Source organism: Mustela nivalis, assembly GCF_964662115.1.
Source record: "Mustela nivalis genome assembly, chromosome: 6".
NCBI classification, from domain to species: Eukaryota; Metazoa; Chordata; class Mammalia; order Carnivora; family Mustelidae; genus Mustela; species Mustela nivalis.
Genome location: NC_139025.1, coordinates 81,478,388 through 81,492,831, shown reverse-complemented (window position 1 = coordinate 81,492,831; position 14,444 = coordinate 81,478,388). Strand labels below are relative to the sequence as shown.

The following is a 14,444-nucleotide window of genomic DNA, read 5'->3' as shown; positions in this document are numbered from 1 at the left end:
AGTAAGGCTGTTTCAATTAAGCTTTTACCATTTCACTTTCCTTTTCCTTTCCTCTTGTTGGTCATTGGAACAAACATTTTTTCAATTTTTTTCCTGATCTCTTCCTTTCATGGGCTCCTCAGTCCTAGTACTCAGACCCCTCTCTCCTTCAAGATTACATCCCAGGCCACCTTTCCTTGGGTGCCCCAAGAAACTCAATTCTTTCTACTTTATTCAGAGCCAGCTGGCTCTCAGCATGCCCTACTAGACTTTAGCCTTTTTCTTCTGTATTCAAGGATTCATCGATGTGCAACAAAGCTCATTTTACCTGTCTTGAGTCTTAGGTTTAAACAACGGAAAACAACTCTGGCTAATTTAAGCAGAAAAGGAATTTATTAGAAGGTCATAACAACTCTCAGAATCAGAGAAGAGGTCATAGAACCAGCCTCAGAAAATGGGTAGGAGCCAAAGAAAGCTCAGCAGGCAGGAATGCACCAGGGTTACAAGCAAGAGCAGTCTGGTTGGGTTGCTACTATGGCACCCCTGAAGATGGACAGCTTGCCGTTGGTGGGGATGCAGCCACCATATATAATGTGACAGCCACTGCATCCTTGATTCCATCATTGCAGATCATTTCCCTAATAAAAAAATTCAGACCAGAATGACCTAGCCTGGGTCATGTGATTGTTCTGCTGGTTAGAGACTGGGGACAGGGAACAGTCCCTCTTTCACTGCCGTAGGCCCTACCTCCTCTGAGAACCATACCGTGCAAAGGATTTCCCCCAGCTGGGAAGGCTGTATAGATACTGGGGAGCCAAAAAAGGAAGAGATGTCTTGTGGAGCCTTCTGTTCTGGTCCTCACCACTTAAATAGCTTGGGGCCCTACAAGATTTGGTAATTACTCTGAATGATGTCAGAACTCATTGGAAGGTTTAGAAGAGACAAGGGGCATGATCTGATTTGTGTTTAATAGAATTACCTGGATTCTGTGTTGAAAGTAGATTGTGGGAGCACAGGGACAAAAGCAGGGAGACCAGTTGGGTCTTTCTTCAAATTTTTTTGGGGTGTGGGTATTCTCTTATTTTGTTGAAATTTCTAATAGCAGCATAGCCCTCTGTATTCCTACTTTCCTTCTCTGGTTTTTTCCCCTTAGCCTTCAAAAATGACGTGCCCCATTTAAAAATAGCCATTTTGAATTTGCTCTCTTTTAAATTTGATAATTTCCCTGCACTTTGGCTGGGCCCTAGGAGTTAGTCTTAGACAATCAGTTGAGCATGGCATCTTGGATACTGACCAAATGGGTGAAACATCCTTAACATCAAGGTAGTTAAGAAGCAGATCATCCTCTCACATTAACATGAAGGATGACCATTTTGGAGGCATGCAGTCTCCCTTCATCCCTTCACTTCAGACTCCCACTTATTTGTTTATGAGCTTATTATATAGAATTCCTAGTTTAGCAATGGATTTGAGAAACTTCTAGTTCAGACATTTTGAAATAGCCCCAAACTTGTGAATTATTGTCTGCATAATGTTCAACTCAATGTATACATTTTAACCTTGAGTCCTTTGGCTGGCTTCCCATCTGCTGGTCTTCATCCATGCATTAATTGAATAAACGGAAATTGACTTGACTTCTCACACACTCTGTCCTAATCTCCTAGTGCTGGCTCTGCTTATTCTCTTCATCGTGTTATCCTACCCATGTGCTGAATTTGCCTGTTCTATGGTTAGTAAGAAACGTGACTTTCTTAAGAAGGCCATTTGCTTTCACATTAGCCTAGTCTTCCCTAAGTTTATATATGCAACAAATGTTAATTCTCTTGAGTTTGTTGTTTGTTGGTTGGCTTGTTTTTTTTTAGGTAGGCTTCATACCCATCATGGGGCTTGAACTCACAACCCTGAGATTAAGAGTCAAACGCTCCACTGACTGAGCCAGCCAGGTGCCCCAGTTCTCTTGAGTTTTTATCTTGAAAGTGGTCTAGAGGGGCGCCTGTATGTTTCAGTGAGTTAAGCATCTGCCTTCTGCTCAGGTCATGATCTTGGTGTCCTGGAATTGAGCCCCATATCTGGCTCCCCGCTCAATGGGAAGTCTGCTTGTCCCTCTCCCTCTGCCCATCTGCCCCTCCATCTCTGCTGATGTTCTCTTTCTCTCTCAAATAAATAAATAAAACCTCTCTCTCTCTCTCTTTTTTAAAGAAAGCCATCTGAGAGAAGTGCATAAGGAGCCAGTAGCCCCTAAATTTGGGTGGTTTCTCTTATTTTCCTCTGACTATACCTTTTCCCCAGTCTATTTAAGTACCTGTTTACTTCCTTAGGTGGCCCAACCCATATGTACTTTACTTTTAGTTGGATAAAATAATGAAGTTTGGAAGTGGAATATATAGAGAAAGGAGTTCAAGTATTAGTTATTTGATAAATAAATGCTGATTTGATTTGATTATTTTTCTTGCACTTGTCATGTTTTTGTCATATTGTTTTTAGAGGGACCCTACATTTTTAGTGACAAGAGATATTATTATGAGAGAGAAAGCTTCGATTATTTGGGAGCAGAGGAAAGAGGATACTAAACAATGACTCTAAAACCTCTGCTGTGTGACTCTCACCCCAGGAAAAGTAAACAGAGCTCATAAGCAGACCCCACTTTTGCTAGAATGGGTTTCTAAAAACTGTCATGAAAGAAATTTCATTTCCCTTTTCAGGGCTACAATTCTTGACTAAAAGTGTAACATATAAAACAGCCATGCATATGGTCATCAATATTTACAAAGGAAAATAGTATAAAATCAATCTAATCATTTAAAACAAAATTAGATTGTAATTTCTATAAGATATTCATAAATATACTGCATATGTTTACAACAGAAGGGCCCACAGAGTACCACAAAACACACATAACCTATCAAATATGAATCTACTATTTTCGAAGTGACCTAAAACATGTCACTTAATTCTTTCATGATTATTATAGTTAATACGTATTTTGTATGCAGTTTTATTATTTAGAGGATCTATCAATATAAGTTTGATGACTTAAAAAACAGTGGTTTCAGGTACATGTATCACAGAAAAAAGAAGTTATCTATGCCCCTATCCTGGAAGGAAGTCATTTCTACCAAGCCCAGAGCTCTAGCCTCTGTAGGCTCCCAGGAAATCACTGCTTTGTGCTGTGGGCAGTAGTGATTGTGTGTCTCCCAGGGAAAACCAAAGCCATGTTTACAAATAAAGGCCTCTCTCTCTTTCAGGTTACATTAGGGAGATAATTCACCTTCTCTTAACCTTTAATGCTTCAGCCAGCTCTGCCCTGTTGCAGAGTCCACTGGATTTTCTCCACAGATAACTCCCTAGCCCATTGATTCCTTGTATTCCACCGCCACCCCCTTGTGCCAGCCACTGCTGTCTCTATCCTGGACGCCGGCCATCACCTCCTAATTATCTTCCTGTTTCTCCTCTTGCTTACCCTTCAGTCCATTAGTCAGAGTAATCTTAAAACATGTAGATTAGATAACGTTTAAAGCCCTCCAATGGCTTTCCATTTAACACAGAATGAAATTGAAATTTTCTGCCGCAGCCCATCAGCTTCACGCAATCTGATTTTCCCTCTCCTCTTCCTGTGTTGTTCGGGGCCTGGCTCACTCTGCTCAGCTCATGAACCCTCTTTCTAGGGGTAAGATTCACCAAACTCCTTTCCATCTCAGGGACTCTCCCTGCCAGGAATTTTATACTCCCAGCTATTTGTGTGGCTGGTTCCTTCCCTTCTTAGCACTTTCCATGACTCGTAATTATTTTGCTCATTGATCTCTTTATTTTATTGTTTATCTCCCACTAGATGATAATAATAGTAGATAACTTTTATAGAGGACTTGTTATGTGACACGCAGTGCTGTTGAGCATGAATTAGCTTGCTCCTTATAACAACTTTATACAATAGGTACTTTATTTTCACCCATTTACAGGTGGGGGAACTGAGGCACCCAGAGGTTAAAATATTAGGCTGAAAGTCACAGAAACTAGAGGATGGCTGGGCTAGCATGTAAACCCAGGCCTTATGGCTCCAGCAGCCCGCCTCTCACCTCTGTGCTATTGCCTCTGTGATGGCATGTCTGCCTGGTTGACCATCTGGCCCCAGTGCCAGCATGGTGTCTGATGCATGGAACAGTGAGGACTGGAGTCCCTATTGGGTGTATATGAGAATCATTCATAGCCAGTGCCCTACAGGGGCAGGGCAGAGGGAGAGAGGAATGGGGCAGATGAACTTCCTCTGTAAAGAATGCTGTAATTTTTGGAAAGGAAAAGTGACCGAGTCAGCCTTGTGTCCAATACTCATATTTCTCTCAGACAACAACCCCTACTAGTCTACCTGTGGCTCCAGGCAGAGCAGGGGGGGGACACAGATTAGTGATAAAAAGATTACACCCACAGGTATGTCATAAATTATAGCACAAACTGTTTTGTTTGGGGGCACCTTTAGTGAAGGGAGGTTGGCTTCCTCTGTTGACTTCCACCTCTTCTTTGCCACGGACCACCCAAGGAATTAGAGCACCAGAAAGGAGGTGCCAGAAAGGGGGCATCTGTGACTGCTGGAGACCATGGTGAGCTCTGGCAGGTGGAAGGAATCACAGGCCAGCCCTTCTGGAGCACTTTGCCCTGTGTGTGCGGATGTGTGTATGTGTGTATATTTGCAGGCTGTCATGTGAAAAGATGGGGCCTCAATTCACTGGGCTTTGAGTTAGTACTGTTACTGTGACTTCTCTGGCACCATAGCTGGTGAGGCCAGGGAAGGCTTTGTAGTGCTTTTACTCTACCAACATTGAATCGACATACGCTTATTGAATACCTACTATGTTTTTGGGACTGTGATAGGTACTGTTGATACTGAATCTTAATGGCCCCTGGCCTTGGCGAGCTTACAATATAGCTTAAAACATAGGGCAGATGGCTATGTAAATGTCAGTTACAAGTGCGTGATAAGTTATATTGCAGAGGGAAGTACAGAGTGCTTTAGGTTTCCCTGGCAAGCAGCACCTGTTTCACACTGTGGATATGAGGGAAAAGGACAGAGAAATATTCTGGAGGAGATAACAGTTGATCTGAGTCTGGAAATGAGAGCCCACCTGGACAGAAAGGAAGAGGTGAAGAGGATCTGAGAGGAGGTACCAGTGTGTACAGTCGAGGAGGCGCGGGAGGGCAGGGGAAACCACAGACACTGAGTATAAGTAGGACAGTGGGTGTCAAGACGTGATTGGGGCAGGTTGGTGGGAGCCAGATCACTGACGCTTTGATGGATTTGGATTTTATACTGGGGTAGTGAGATCCACTGAATTTTTTTAGACCGAGAAATGCTGTTACTAGATCATGTTTTAGAAAGGCCGGTGTGGAGAATGGCTTGACAGGGACCTAAAATGGACATGAGAGGCCAGTGAAGAGGCTGCTGCCGTAATTCAGATGAGGAAGGATGAAGTGTGAATGGAAGCCAGCCAGGAGACTGGAGACACTGGGAGAGAGTCTAGAGAATTTAGAAGGTGGAATCCACAGGATCTGGTGATTCTTTGGATGTGGGGTAGGTAAAAAGCAATTTTAACATTATTACTACTTTCTTACTTGACTGACTTGGCAGATGGGTGTCGTTTACTTAAACAGGAAGGAGAGAATGAAGAATAACTGTGTGTGTGTGTGTGTGTGTGTGTGTGTGTGTGTGTGCGTGCGTGTGTGTCTCCTTCCAATGGAGAGGTCCAGTGAGGAGGATTATAGAACAGGTATATAGTAGGAACCCATTATGTATTTGTCAAATGAATGGAAATGGTAAAGCTTTTGTGGAAGTTAATAGAGTCACCCAATCAGAGTATAAAACCAAGAGTTGAAGTCTAAAAATGGTCCTAATTTAAGGCATTGAGAGGGTAGGATCCTTAAAAGGAGGTAGAAGAGGTAGTTAGAGATAGGACAAACAGCAGGAGAGAGGAGAGATCTGGAAGTAAATAAGGGGAATTTCAGAAGGGGAGGCATCACTGACATAGACAAGTCAAGTCAAGGAAGAACTGGGAAGCTCCCATATGGTTTACAGACTAGGGTGAGACTGGCCAGAGAAGTTTGCTATTGAGCTTCACCCTATGCCAGGCACCCTTTGAGGCACTACACATATCCTCACACAAATCTACTTCAGTTACGGCTTAGGTAAGTGGTGGAGAGTGAACCCAGATTGCACTCAGTTGATGGAAGAGTAGTTCGTGAGAGAATGGAGACTCAAGTAGAGCAGGAAGAGTGACAGGCAGAGGCAGAGGGAGAAGCAGGTTCCCCACAAAGCAGAGAGCCTCACATAAGGCTTGATCCCAGTACCCAGGGATGATGACCTGAGGTGAAGGCAGATGTCTAGCTGACTGAGCCAACAAGGGGCCCTGAATAAGTAAATCTTTTTTTTTTTTTTTAAGATTATTTATTTGGTGGGGGCAGCGGGGAAGAGAGAGAGAAAGCATGAGCAGGGGGAGGGGCGGGGGGAGAAGCAGGCTCCCTACTGAGAATGGAGCCCAATGCTGGGCTTGATTAGGACCCTGGGATCATGACCTGAGCCGAAGGCAGAGGCTTAACTGACTGAGCCACCCAGGTGCCCTGAGAGCACACTCTTAAGGGTAGCTGGTCTGTGTGGGAAGCAAAGAGATTGAGTGAAAATCAGAGACATGTTGTCTTCAGGAAGTTTTCCCTTCCCTTCCCTTCCTTACCCTTTGTAGTCTGTTTCTTTTCTTTTCACCTCCATCTCCACTTGCTTGCTTGCTTTCTTCTTTTCTCCTTTTTCTTTCTTTATCTCTTCCTCCGTTTCTTTCTTTCTTTCTTGTCTCTGAGAAAGGGGGAAATGTTGGAATGGAAGCTCAGGTGGAAAGACTAGTCCTGAACAAGAGGAGGGACATCTGCCTGGGGACAGAGGTATGGTTAGGAGGGGAGACAAAGAGGTGGAAATGGGAGAGCAAGAAACGAAAGGAGTTCATTCCTCATGTTGCCATTTTTCTCTCTGTGCAGAAGGAGGAGAGATGGTGAGGCAAGGAGCCTTAGGAAGGGAGATACAATTTAGAGATTGTGAATGTGAGACATGAGACTAGAACACAGAGAAGGATTGCTAAGCACCACGGAACGTGGATGGCTTTTTATTTCATGCTTCCCCATCACACAGAAGTGTGTGTGTGTGTGTGTGTGTGTGTGTGTGTGTGTGTGCGAGAGAGAGGGAGAAGAGAGAGACAGAGACAGAGATATTCTCCCTGTAACGGTCCTGATATGAAATGGGAAGGTGGTTAGCAGCACCAAGCCAAACAGGGGATTTGCTGAATATGTGTGACTCTTGAAAGTCTAATCATTGGTAGAAGTACCAAAGATGATTTAACAAAAGTTGCTTGGGGCTGCCAGTCCATAGTACTAAAACTTTGCTGAAATAATAGAGAGCACTTCACTCTGTTGGAAACCCATAAAACCCAGCTACTATGTCATTGCACTCTAAGACAGCCAGATGGTGGAATTCAACACAGATGGCTGGAAATCCAACAAATGAATGAGTGAAAGTACGAGTGGTGAGGTGACTCCTGCCTGGGCAGGAAGAATGAAATACAAAGCAATTAAAGGTGTGGAATGTGGCATTCTTATAATTACTTACTATGTACATTAACTTTTTTTATGGAGGTATGGAGATATTTTTTTCTAAACCCGAGTTTTCAGTTCTATAATAAGGAGGATATAATGAGAGAAGTAACACAGCCAGGGAAATGTCATAGACCCAAGGGCACAGCTGTTGAAGAAGAAACTCCTCCAGCCTTTTGGGTGATAGCACAGGAATTCATGCAGTAGTAATAAAGGCTGAGGGCACTCTCTTTTTTACCCCCAGCTTTACTGAGGTATCATTGACAAATAAAATTGTAATATATTTCAAGTGTACAACATGATGATTTGGTGTCTGTACACACTGTGAGAAGTTTACCATAACCAAGTTAACACTTCTGTCACCTCACATTGTTAGTTTTTTTTTTTTTTTTTTTTTGCTTTTGGTGAAAAATGCTTAAGAAATGCTCTCTTAGCCAATGTCAAGTATACAACACACTGTTATTGACTATAATCACCATGCTGTACATTAGTTCTTCAGCGCTTATTTACCTCATGACTGAAAGTTTGTACCCCTTGACCAACTTTACCCTACTCCTCCCCTCCCCCCACCCCTCAGCCAATCATTCTGCTCCCTATTTCTAGGAATTTATCTTTTTTTTTGGTGAAGAGTCCACACATAAGTGATGCCATACAATATTTATCTTTTTCTGTCTGACTTACTTCACTTGGCATCATGCTTTCCAGGTTCATCTGTGTTGGCACAAATGGCAGGATTTCCTTTTTTAAAGGCTGAATAATATTCCATTGTATATACACACACCATATTTTAAATCCATCCCTCTGTCGACAGACACTTAGGGTGTTTCCATATCTTGCCTCTTGTGAATAATGCTGCATGAATAGAGCAGATCAGATATTTCCTTGAGATAGTGATTTCACTTCCTTTGGATATGTATGCAGAAGTGAGATTGCTGGATCATATGCTTGTTCTATTTTTAAGTTTTTTGAGGAATTGCCATACTGTTTTCCATAGTGGCTGCCCCCATTTGCATTCCCAGCCACAGCGCACAAGGGTTTCCTTCCCTGTACATCCTTGCCTGCATTTGTTATCTTTTGTCTTCTTGATAATAGACACTCTAGCAGGTGTGAGGTGATACCGCATTGTGGTTTTGATTTGCATTTCAGGGAGCGCTGGTTTTGATGCAGCTCTGAGCTGTGTTTTATCACATAGTTTAATGTGGGTGTAAGTTGCCATAGAATTTTGGAGCTGGAAGGAATATATGTGCATTTGCATGCCAATCAGGGTTTGACTCATAGCCCAAAGACAGCCGCATTTGCATTTCATCTCGGAAGAGACTGACTGCTAGTCCCTTGTGAAGCTTTCTGTCAGTGGTTGGTGGAATCTACTGTGAGCCTCTCTGACCCACCGAGTCCCATTGCTTGCTGCTCTCTAAGCTGAAGCCTGTTTATTCTGCCTCACTTGAGATGTACAAAAGCCTACTTTTTGCAGAAAATAGGATGACCACAGGTGATCGGCATGCCTCCTCCCGTCTCCTTCACCTGCACATGAATTTCTGTTACAGATAAAGGACAAAAGTAGGATTTAGGTATTCCCTCCAGGGGTGCAGGCAGGGGTGTCAGGAAGAAGTGGTTCCTGTTAAGAACCAAAAGGCTTCTAGCTGGCTCTACTAGCTCTTGTATCCTTCCGCAGTCTTCACCAGACAGTTGTGCTGCTGATGTCATTTCTCATATAAACTCCGAGAAATTGACACTTGTATCTGACTGATAGTAAAATGACTTCTATCAATCATTATTATCCTTGCCTAATAGCACTACGATGTTAAGAACACATAGTTCTTGCCAAAGACTTGGGATTTTTAGTGAAATATATAGTGAAATGTTACTCTGGGGTGACAGGGTCCCTTTCCTCCAACACCTCGCTGAAATCTTGTAAATTCTCATGAGCTAGTCTGAGCTGCAACAATCAACCAGTAGGCTGGAGAGGGAAAGCACACAGGGAACCGTTAGGCTGTGCAGTGTTCAGTAGATGGCGCTCTTCCCTCTAAATCCAGCCCCGCAGACTTCAGTAGGAGCCCGGATGTGTCCCTTTCCAGGTAGCAACATTCGCACGCAAGAGGACCTGCCTGCTAATCCATCAAAAGCCAGATGTCACCCCAAGCCTCAGCATATGGATATTTGGGTTTCAAGCAATGATTAGCTATGAGGGTAGATTAATAACAAAATCTAGCAAGCGTTATACATTATAACGCCAAGCTTCCGTTTGGGCCAAAGTGAAGGTTCACCTATTTCTTGAAGCATTCTAGATAGTCCGAGATGAGATTACACTGTTGTCTTTTTAAACACGTCATTGCCTCAGTTTTCATAGGACTTCTTGTTGCCTTTCCCAGGCCTCCACAACCTGGCCCTGCCTTACTTGGGAGATTATGTTTGAGCTTAAGCAAGTCTCTAAATAACCTTATGTATACACATTTCACCATTTACAAAACCATAGTTCAGTACCTGGTTTGAATCCTGACTCTTTTTTTTTCTCACCCCCCCTCCCCCATTAGTTTGTGTCTGTAGTTCTGATAGCCAGCAGGGAGTCTGGGTTAGGCATGTCAATCAAGTGGGGAATGAGTTGATTAAGAATCTCTACTTTCTATAGACTTTAAGCATTATTAAAAGATTGATGTTTTGCATCATTGTATTTCATGTTCACTATAGAAAAATGAGAAAATATAGCAAGTAAAAAAAAAAAAAAAACCCAAATCACTAAAATGGTAGCATTTCGGTATATTTTCCTGTAGGCTTTCTCTGTATTTCTCTCCGTTCTCTCTCTTTTCCACTTATAATGCACACACACTCGCCCAACCTGTAAAGGATGTCAGGATTCTAGCAGGAGGCAGTAGCATACTGCCCTGGGGCTCTTTACAAAGGTGGGGGCAGGGTTTAGGAAAACTGATTAAGTACCCTGGGGCTACAGTGAGGAGGGAGAGCTGTTATTAGCCTTACTTGAAGACCCTGAACTGGGAAGGTTAAAGGGTAGATTACATCTTCTCTTGCCCTTTTGCTTCCAGTAGAGTTGCATTAGTGTGATGCACCAGCAGAGGCTCCAAGGGCCAAGGAGAGTGAGGTTGGTGTGTTTATTCCGTGGGTTCCCCCCATGCTAGTTTACTGGGGGTCAGCTGCATCTGTCCACTGAAGGGATAGCTACTGTTCTGGGCAACCTTCTTCACTTCTGCTTTCTTTGAGCTCTGGTCACCTTGCCCTTGAAAACTCCTTGCTCTAACTAGCTTCTGAGTGTTCTACCACCCTTGTTTATTTCCCTGAACCTCTGCTCTCACTCTTATAAGCAGTTGCTTTATTTTATTTTTTATTTTTAAAGATTTTATTTATTTAATTGACACAGAGACAGCGAGAGAGGGAACACAAGCCAGGTTAGTGGGAGAGGGAGAAGCAGGCTTCCCACTGAGCAGGGAGCCTGATACAGGACTCCATCCTAGGACCCTGGGATCATGACCTGAGCCGAAGGCAGGTCAGTCGCTTCACAACTGATCCACCCAGGCACCCCTCTCCTGGAATTCTAATGAGATAGATTTTTTACTTTCTCATCTCTCTTAATTGCTCTCTCATATTTTTCCATCTCTTTATCTTTTGTTGCTGTATTTTGGGTGTTTTCTTCCCATCTGTGTTCTCATCAACCGTCTCCAACCTGCTCTTTTACCTGTTGAATTTTATATTTTCGCTTCTAGAAGTTTCATTTGGTCATTTTCAGACCTGCCAGTTCTTTTTACACAATGCCTCTTCTCTCCTTAAGGTTTCCAGACTTTGTATTTTATCAGTTGAAACACAATTATTGAAACAGTGGCTTTCAGTTTGTCATATTATTGAACACCCAGATCTTTCTGTTTGCAATGACTGTTGACTCTTCCTCATGGTGAACCCTTTTCTCCTGTTATTTGGAATTTTAAATTTTGAGCTCATTTTCAGCCCAGCTGTATTTATTTGTATGTGTTTGTGTGCCTTAGAATGTTCTGTATGTTTTAGGGTTTAGAAGGCTTGTTTCTAAATATTTATTTATTTATTTCAGCGAGAGAGAGAGAGAGAGAGAGAGAGCTAGAGAGAGAGAGTGAGTGGGAGGGAAAGCTTGTGCACAAGCAGGAGGAGGGGTAGAGGGAGAAGCAGACTCCCCACTGAACAGGGGGTCCAATGTAGGGCTCCATTCCAGGACTCAGGGATCATGACCTGAGCCAAATGCAGATGCTTAAGGTTTGTTTCTAAGCAGCTTTGTGTTTGCTTTTACTTGAAGTCCCAGAGTTTTCACCTATGTGGGGCCCATATTTACATTAATTTTTTGGCTGGAGATTCTCATACTGCCTGGTTTTTATGAATTCAGACCTCACGTATGTGTGTGGAACAGACCTGGGCCTGCTGTTTCTAATGGGGGCTTTTTTTCCCATATACAGTGCATGGACCAGCTTTCTTCAACCTCCTTTAGGGGGCAAGTAGAGTTTATGTCTCATCACACTTTACTGAGGGATGGCCCTTCATGAGTCCTGGCTTTAAAGGGGGGTTTCAGTTCCTACTCCCTGGTTGTTCATTCCAAGACTAAGCCTCTTGCTCTTCCATGGATGTTAATCTCCTGCCCTTACTCATCCACTTATTGCTCTGGTTTTAGGTTCCTTCTTTTCTGGCTACTGGATTTTCCTTTCTTATGAGCTCAGCTTGGTATTTATTTCTTTTAATTCATTACCCAGCCTTTCCATGAACTTTTACTAACAGAAAGGTTCCATTCTTACTTACCGAAGTATCCCTGTATATGGTTCTGTGACTTCCTTTTCTACATAATCACATTTTGATGTGGAAAGATGGCTACTCCAGGTAGCTGTTATCTTTAATGAGCGTGTGGCAGAAAGAGTCTGAAATAGAAATTATAAAGGGGCTGTCTTTAGAATCACATTTCCTGGGTTAACATTTACTATTAAAATATTGATTAGTTCTGGAACTTGAACAAGTTATTTGAACTCTTTATGCCTCTATTGCCCTATCTAGGAAATGGAGATGATAGTACCCTTACTTTGCAGGTTTCCTGAGGTTGTAACGAATTATCACACATTTGGGGACGTAAAGCAGCAGAAATGTTTTCTCTCACAGATATGGAGGCTGGAAGTCTGCGATCAGGGTGTGGGCAGGGCCATGCTCCCTTTGGAGGTTCTAGGGGAGAATCTGTTCTTGTCTTTTCTGGCTTATGGTGGCTGTAGGCAATCCTTGGCCTCCGGCTGCATGGCTCTCCACTCTACCTTCATCTCCACTTTGCCTTCTCCTCTGTGTATCCATCTGGAACTCCCTGTGTCTATCTCTTATTGTGTGTCTTGATTCCCATATAAAGTATACCTGATGCTAGCCCCAGGTAAATAGCCCTTACATGTGACTAAGGGTGTGTGTCTCAAGCAGGCACCAGTCCTTGATTCCCAACAACATCATACATGTACTCATTTGTTCACTCCTCCAATACATTTAACAAAACTTCAGAATTGCTGTGCCAATAACTGTACAAGAAACAAAGGTATTAAAAGAGTTCAGGGAAGCACCTGGGTGGCTCAGTCAGTTAGGCATCTGGCTCTTGATTTTGGCTCAGGTCACGATCTCAGGGTCCTGGGATTGAGCCCTGTGTTGGGCTCCGTGCTCAGCGGGGAGTCTGCTTGAGGAGCCTCTCCTCCTGCTTGCTTGCTCTCTTTCTTTCTAAAATAAATAAATCTTAAAAAAAAAAAAAAAGAGTTCAAGATTTGTTTGTAACTCTTGTCGTCAATCAATCTTACCCAACACTAGGGTCTTACAAATGATGGGGTTATGTCCTGATAAACCCATTGTAAGTTGAAAATACGTGAAATACATCTAACTTATCAAACATTATAGCTTAGCCTAACCTATTTTAAACGTTCTCAGAACACTTACATTAGCCTATAGTTGGGCAAAATCATCGGTCACAAAGCCTATTTTATTTTATTTTTTTGTATGTATGTAGGCTCCAGACCCAGCATGGAGGCTAATGCAGGGCTTGAACTCATGACCTAAGATCAAGACCTGAGCTGAGATCAAAAGTCAGTCACTTAACCAACCCTAGCCACCCAGTGCTCCCACAAAGCCCTTCTATAATAAAATGGCAATGTCTTATGTAACTGAATACTGTACTGATAGTGAAAAACTGAATGATTGCACAGATACACAATGGTTGTAAGTTTCCGTCTGTCTGCGATCACGGGGCTGACTGAGAGCTGAGGCTCCTTGGCCCTGTCCAGTGTCATGAGAGAGTATTGTACTACATATTGCTATCCCAGGAAAAAAATCAAAATTCAAAATTTGAAGTACAGTTTCTACTGAATACGTTTTTCTTCTGCACCATTGTAAAGTTGAAAAATCGCCAGCTGAACGATCATAAGTTGGGGGACCATCTGTACAGTTAAATACTATGCTCACAAGTTACTTGGATTAGTTCTTCGTTTCATTTTTATCTTCTTCACTATAGTTATAGAATTCACTTGAAATACATTTTTTTTTTTGGTTTGGTTTAGGTTTTTCTTCCCTCTGTCACTGTTGGTTTAATTTAATTTAATTAATTTATTTTTAAGATTTAATTTATTTATTTGTCAGAGAGAGAGAGAGAACAAGTCGGGGAGCGGTGGGCAGAGGGAGAAGCTCCTTGCTGCACAAGGAGCCTGATGTGGAACTCGATCAAGGACCCTGGGATCATGACCTGAGCTAAAGGCAGATGCTTAACTGACCGAGCCACCCAGGAGTCCCTTATTTTATTTTTTGAATATGCAGAATGTTATCAGGCTCCTGTAAATCAGAACTATACCAAAAAGTATACTTGGAGAGCTGTCATT

General features: G+C 42.7%; 1 long non-coding RNA gene across 7 annotated transcripts in view; it reads left to right on the top strand.

Moving 5' to 3' along the window:
* LOC309867045 overlaps window positions 1-14,444 on the top strand; it is a 216,673-nt gene that overhangs the window by 97,337 nt on the left and 104,892 nt on the right. For 2 of the 7 annotated variants that reach the window (XR_014312952.1, XR_014312953.1), the window contains exon 1: window positions 3,569-3,646. The exons of 2 other annotated variants lie outside the window; for them this stretch is intronic. This is a non-coding gene — a long non-coding RNA (uncharacterized lncRNA). Of the gene's footprint in view, window positions 1-3,560; window positions 3,647-5,211; window positions 5,540-14,444 lie in introns of those variants that run through there. 3 more of the 7 variants (XR_014312951.1, XR_014312954.1, XR_014312955.1) reach the window with 3 other exon arrangements.